At 41.5% G+C, this 7,124-nt stretch overlaps 1 non-coding gene across 1 annotated transcript; it reads left to right on the top strand.

Moving 5' to 3' along the window:
- The first annotated feature begins 2,535 nt into the window (after nucleotides 1-2,535).
- Nucleotides 2,536-2,641, top strand: LOC140820347 (small nucleolar RNA R71). The gene has a single exon (XR_012115423.1). It is a non-coding gene; the product is annotated as a small nucleolar RNA R71 (small nucleolar RNA).
- Nucleotides 2,642-7,124: the final 4,483 nt, after the last annotated feature.

Below are 7,124 nucleotides of genomic sequence, written 5' to 3'. Positions count from 1 at the left end.
TTGAAATGTGGCAGGGGCATTACAAAAACCAAACGGCATGCGGAGAAAAGCGAAAGTTCCATAAGGACAAGTGAAAGTGGTTTTCTCTTGGTCCTCGGGTGCAATGGTGATTTGGTTATACCCCGAATACCCATCTAGAAAACAATAAAACTCATGACCCGCTAACCTCTCAAGCATTTGATCAATAAAGGGAAGGGGAAAGTGGTCTTTTCGGGTGGCATCATTCAATTTCCTATAATCAATGCACACACGCCATCCCGTAACAGTCCTGGTGGGTATTAGTTCATTATTATCATTTGTAATCACAGTAATCCCACCTTTTTTTGGCACACACTGAACTGGACTTACCCATGCACTATCAGATATAGGATAGATAATACCTGCATCGAGAAGCTTAATCGTTTCTGCCTTTACTACCTCTTGCATCTTTGGATTCAATCTTCTCTGAGGTTGCAAAAGAGGTGAGTACTTGTCTTCCATCAATATCTTGTGCATGCAGACTGATGGATTGATCCCTTTGATATCCGCCACCTTCCACGCAAATGCACCCTTGTGCGCTTTCAGAACCTCCAACAGTTTGTCTTCCATCAATATCTTGTGCATGCAGACTGATGGATTGATCCCTTTGATATACGCCACCTTCCACGCAAATGCACCCTTGTGCGCTTTCAGAACCTCCAACAGTTTGTCTTCCATCACATCTGTCAAAGCAGCAAAAATAATGAAATGTAATGTGTTATTCTCACCTAAGTAAACGTACTTGAGGTGTGGAGGCAACGGCTTTAGCTCAAGTGTTGGTGGCTCCTCGATGCTTGACCTTTGAGGGGTCAAATCTCTTCGTTCTCCAAGATCCTCCACTCGCATCCTCATTGGCTTTCTCCATGGATGGTTGGCATTAAAGTGTGCCACTATTTTAGCTTTTTCTTCATCGAATTCCTCTTCTCCCAATTCAGTAGTGATAGTGGCCTCCAAAGGGTCCCTAAGAGCATCCTGCATATAGTGAGACACAAGAGAGTCAAAAGCATCAATTCTAAAACAACTATCAGAGTGCAGTGTATGCTTAAGTGCATTAAAAACTTGCACATCAATTAGTTCCTTGCAGTTGCAAGGAACGGTTTCCACAAAATTAGAGGCATCTCTGTATCCTCCTCCATGTCGAGAACCACGAAATCCGCAGGAAAAATGAATTTGTCCACTTTCACTAGCACATCCTCAATCACTCCGCGGGGTTACTTGACAGATCTGTCAGCCAGTTGCAAGGACATCCTCGTCGGCTTAGGCTCTCCCAACCTGAGTGTCCTAAACACAGACAATGGCATAAGATTAATACTTGCACCAAGATCACATAACGCTTTATGAAAAACAACATCACCAATCATGCAAGGAATAGAGAAACTCCCTGGGTCTTTTAGTTTCGGTGGGATTTTGTTTTGCACCAAAGCGGAGCAACTTTCAGTTAAGTTCACTATCATGTGATCCTCCAACTTCCTCTTATTAGCTAAAATGTCCTTCAAAAATTTAGCATAACTAGGCATTTGCATTAAAGCATCGGCGAAGGGAATATTGATATGCAATTTTTTAAATAGCTCAAGAAACTTACCGAACTGTGCATCTAGTTTTGCTTTTTTCAATGCTGCAGGAAAAGGAGGAGGTATAACAATTTTAGGTTGTGTAGTGGTTGCTGGTGTAGAGTTAGAAGACTTACCTTTGGATGTCTCAGTCAATTCATCCGGTATTTGAATTTTTTCATTTCCCTTTGACTCCAAAATTTTCCCACTCTTCAACTCAATGGCCTTCACTTGCTCTTTTGGATTAGTCTCGGTATTACTTGGCAAGGTGTCCGGCTCTCTACTTGCTATCATCTTCGCTAACTCACCAATCTGATTTTCAAGCCCCTTTATCGACGCATCCTGATTTTGAAGTCTAGTTTCAGTGGATGAAATAAACTTAGACATCATTTGCTCCAAGTTGGACTTTTCTTCTCTAGGAAGATCGGATCTGTACATCGGTTGTTTCCCATATTGTTGTCCTCTTTGCGGTCTATTCCGACTGTTTTGACCGCCCCATGAGAAGTTGGGATGTTGCCTCCACCCAGGATTGTATGTGTTCGAATAAGGTTCATTCCTTGGGCGGTTTCGGACTCCCACTTGATTCACTGGTGCCTCATTTTGCACATAGAAGGGATTTCCATCTTGACAGTCTTTCACATAGTGTTCTCCTCCACATTTCTCACAGAATATCTCCTGAAGACGCATAGCTGTGCCACCCATGTTCAAGCCATCCAGCTTCCTGTTCAATGCATCAAGTTGTGCAGTAATAGCAGAAAAATCAGTTACCTGGTGAACTCCTGTACTTCTCCGCTGGTTGTTCCTGTCAGATTGAGGATGATAAATGCTAGCAGCCATCTCCTCCAACAACTCATATTCTTCTTCCGCAGTCTTCTTCAACAGGTTTCCACAAGCAGCTGCATCTATCATAGTACGGTTAGGAGTAAGCAAACCATAATAAAATGTTTGAATGACCAACCCAAGTGGTAACTCGTGATGTGGGCATCTTCGTAGTAGATCCTTGAAGCGTTCCCATGCATCATATAGAGATTCCTGATCGAATTGAGCAAATGTTGTAATGTCTGCCCACAGCTTCATGGTCTTGGAGGGAGGGAAGTATTTGATGAGAAATGCTTTCGCCATGTCCACCCATGTAGCGATCGAATCTATAGGCAAACAATTTAACCACGCTTTAGCTTTATCACGTAAAGAGAAAGGAAATAAACGCAACCTAACAGCATCATCAGAAACTCCATTGAATTTAAAAGTATCGCAAATTTCAAGAAAATCCGCGATGTGCGTGTTTGGGTCATCTATTGCAGTTCCTCCAAATTGGACTGTGTTCTGAATCATATGGATTATGGCTGGCTTGATTTCAAAGTGATTTGCCCGCACGATAGGCCTCACAATGCTAGGGCGTGCACCCTCCAAAGAAGGTTGGGCATACTCCAGCATTGTTATGCGGCGCGGTATCTCCACATGTCTATCTTCACGACGTTCCTCCTCTTGATCATTCAACTGCCTCTCCATCAGTTCTTTTAGCCTCTGCTGCTGTCTTCTCCTGCGGAAAGTTCTTTCGATTTCAGGATCAAACTCAAGCTCCACGTCAAGTGACTTTGGCATGCACTAGACAAGATATCTGGAATAAAATATGGAGTGTTAGCTCAAGATAAATAAAATAACGCTAAAGAAAACGACTAAAAATAAAATTGTAGATTAACAGTCCCCGGCAACGGCGCCAAAAACTTGATCGAGCAAAACTTGCACTGTGGAATCCTCAATAAAAATATGTTTATATGCTCAAAATAATCGCAAGTGCACGATGTCAAGTTATAATATAGTGTACGTGAGTACGAGTATCGTTCCACTGAAGACTGTATTTAACAATTATTATTTTCAGTTATTGAACATTTAGCGACGCAAATGGATTTGATTGTTTTAACACTACTATGCTCAAATAAACGTGCAAATAAAACAATTCAATGCTAACGAATGAGAATTAATATCTAAAATGTTGAGTAAAATTCAATGAGAAATGAATTTGTTGAGAATATCGGTTCACCTACCCCTCGTTAATTAATTAATTTGTTCGATAGTGATTATAGGCTTCCGACAGGATTTCCTATTCTACTGAACACACTCTCTCGAGCTATGCCAAACTAATTCGACTCAATGAAGTAATTAAATGCCTTTAATTATTTATCAAGAGTGAATCGCATTTCGATTTGTGAAATCTCCTAGTTTTCGACCCTAAGGACTATGACTATCGGCGTGTATCCAATTTCATATATCTATGTAAATTGTAGATCCACGGATTATACTACTCGTTCCTATCACAAGTTATTCTCTCGAACTCACTCACAATATAAAAACGTTGTTAAAGTTAGCTACGCTCTAACAACACAATAAAACAATAGTATAACCAAGAACAAATCACAAATTGAAATATAAATTAACTAAATTAAAGTTTGGGGTAGGATCTCCTTAAATCCAAACAAATATAAATGTTTAGCTACTAGAATTCATGATTGAAAATAAACAAAACAAAGTTCAAATGCTAAAGCTATAAATAAGAAATACTAGAAGTGACGAAAAACACGAAGAACGATGTCCGGAAAACTTCAAATCTTCAATCCAAGCGCAAAGTGCTCTCCAAGACTTCTGTCGGCTCAAGAATCCAGTCTGAATATGTCTGAATGATGTCCAAAATGTCCACCCCTCCTTTCCATATCAGCCACCCTCCAAAAATAAGGTAAGGAATCGCACATAATATTTTTCCAAAAATAGGTGGCGCTCGGGCGCCACACCTTCTGTAAACTTGCTTGGGATGTGCGGCATTCGCGCTCAGGCGGTAGAAAACTACCGCTCGAGTGCCGACTCTTCTGTAACTTGGCCTTCTGAATACATCTCTCGCGCCCGGGCGATAGAAAATTACCGCTCGGGCGCCGCTCATTCTGTCCACTGCCTTCTATCTTTTACACTTTGCTCCATTTTTGGTTTTCTGACCATTTTTCCTGCAAATTCATCACCCAGTGAGACATGATAATATGCAAATGATTACTCTAAAACGAACAAAATGTAAATGAAATGCATGCATGCACAATGCAAACACAACTAAAATTAACGCAATAAAGCGCGTAAAAACCACACCTATCAGCTAATGTGTTGCAGATGCCCTGAGCAGGAAGAATGCAGTGATCACTCAGTTGTCGGTACGTAGGCCGATGCAGGCAGAGATTCAGAAGTTTGAGCTTGAAGTTTATGCAGGGGCAATGCCCCTAGTCTTTCTACCCTGACAGTACAGTCGACACTGAGAGACAGGATTCGAGTGGGGAAGGCTTCAGACTAGCTGCTACAGAAGTCGAGACAGAGGGATGAGTCGAAGGGCCTGGGATTGTACACAGTTGAGGACGACATAGTCAGATATCGTGACCGACTATGGGTTCCTAACAGTGATTCATTGAGATCAGATATAATGAATGATGCCCACAACTCCCGTACTCCATACATCCAGGGAGTACGGAGATGTATAAGGATCTACAGACTCTGTATTGGTGGCCGGGCATGAAGAGAGATATTCTGCATTTCGTCTCCGAGTGTTTGACATGTCAGCAGGTCAAGGCAGAGCATCAGAGATTTGCTGGGAAGCTGAGACCATTCCTTATTCCCGAGTGAAAATTGGAGAACATTACCATGGATTTCGTGGCAGGACTTCCGAGGACGAAAGGTGGATATAATGTCATCTGAGTGATAGTTGATCGGCTCACTAAATCAGCACATTTTCTGTAGATCAAGAAGACTTTCACCATGATTCAGTATCCAGAGTAGTATATCGGAGAGATTGTCAGACTGCATGGGATTCCAGTGTCCATCGTGTCAGACAGGGATCCAAGGTTTGCGTCTGCATTCTGGAAGAGTCTGCATCAGGAATTGGACACTAAGCTGTTCTTCAGTACTACCTTCCATCCTCAGACCAACAGATAGTCAGAGAGGGTGATTCATATTTTGGAGGACCTACTCAGAGCTTGCATGATCGACTTCCAGGGCATCTGGGAGCCAAAGTTACATCTCGTGGAGTTCACGTACAACAACAGTTATCAGACATCCATCGGCATGGCTCCCTATGAAGCATTGTATGGGAGGAAGTTTAGGTCACCAACTTATTGGGACAAGGTAGGAGAGAGGGCAGAATTGGGGCCAGATATTGTCAGACAGACTGCAGAGTTAGTGGTTAAGATTCGGGATAGGATGATGACCGCTCGGAGCCAACAAAAGAGTTATGCAGATCAATAGCGTAGGATCTTGAATTCCCAGTGGAGGATCATGTATATGTGAAAGTCGCATAGATGAAGGGTGTGATGAGATTTGAAAAGAAGGCAAGCTCTGGCCTAGATTCATAGGACCGTTCGAGATCCTAGAGAGAGTTGGGACTCTCGCATACAGAGTTGCATTGCCGCCGAATTTGGCAGGAGTTCATAATGTGTTCCACGTCTCGATGATGCGGAAGTACATGTCGAACTCTTTGCATGTACTGAATTACGAGCCACTGTAGTTGACGCCGCACATGTCCTTCGAGGAGAGACCCACTAAGATATTGGATAGGTAAGAGAGGAGGCTCCGGAACAAGAGGATCCACATGGTCAAAGTCAAGTGGCTGAATCATTCCGAGGAGGATGCTACTTGGGAGACGGAGACAGAGATAAGGAGTCGCTATCCGGAGTTATTCGGTACGTTTTAAATTTGGAGGATGAAATTATGTTTAAGTGGGAGAATTTTAAGGTCTAAGAAATTCGAACTACGTAACCTAACTGCAAACAATCTAGGGTTTTTTTCTAAACTCAGTGTTTAACTATTTTAAATTTTTAAGGGTGTGATTATTGCATGATTATGTATGTCATTTCATGATTTAACTAAAGTTTCATGCTTAGGGTTTTAAGTTACATTTCGCGCTCGAACGAGGAACGGAGACCGAGGATATTTAGGAAAAATATTTTTATTTAACAATTAATTTTAATTATTTAATATAAGGTGTATTTAAGTGTGATTTTTGAAAATAGATCTTGGTTTGGTATTTTTACTCACCAGGTCATATTTTAAATTGGTGCAAAAAATTTAGCGAGTTGAGGGACTTTTTGAGGGTTCGGGCAATATTTCTAAGACTTGTCAAAACAAAATATTTTTCAAAAATGCTATTGGGCTCGATGGGTTTATTTTATTGCTTGATGGGCCCAAAAGCCTTTCAATCTCTTTAAATTATTATTAAGGGCCCATTAGTGTGTTATTATCTTAACCTAAACATACTTTATCAACCCTAAACCTAATCTATTTAAGGTGGCCACCCCCTCTCTCATTCAGCAGCTCCTCTTTTTCCGAAAAACCATTAGCCCTCTCGAAAATCCTCTCAAGGCTTTCAAGAAAATCATTCCCCCCCCCCTCCGGTGCATGTTCTTCACAAGGGTCTTCAAGTTTTGGAGCATATAAAAATTAAGGCACACCATGTATCTCTTTTTCTCATCATTCACACTATGTATATGTTGGTTTGGGTGTGTGTTTGCATGAGAAATTATTTAATTTATC

Source organism: Primulina eburnea, chromosome 18 (assembly GCF_022965805.1).
Source record: "Primulina eburnea isolate SZY01 chromosome 18, ASM2296580v1, whole genome shotgun sequence".
Lineage (NCBI taxonomy): Eukaryota > Viridiplantae > Streptophyta > Magnoliopsida > Lamiales > Gesneriaceae > Primulina > Primulina eburnea.
Note: the sequence above shows the minus strand (reverse complement) of the source record. Positions and strands in the feature narration are given on the sequence as shown.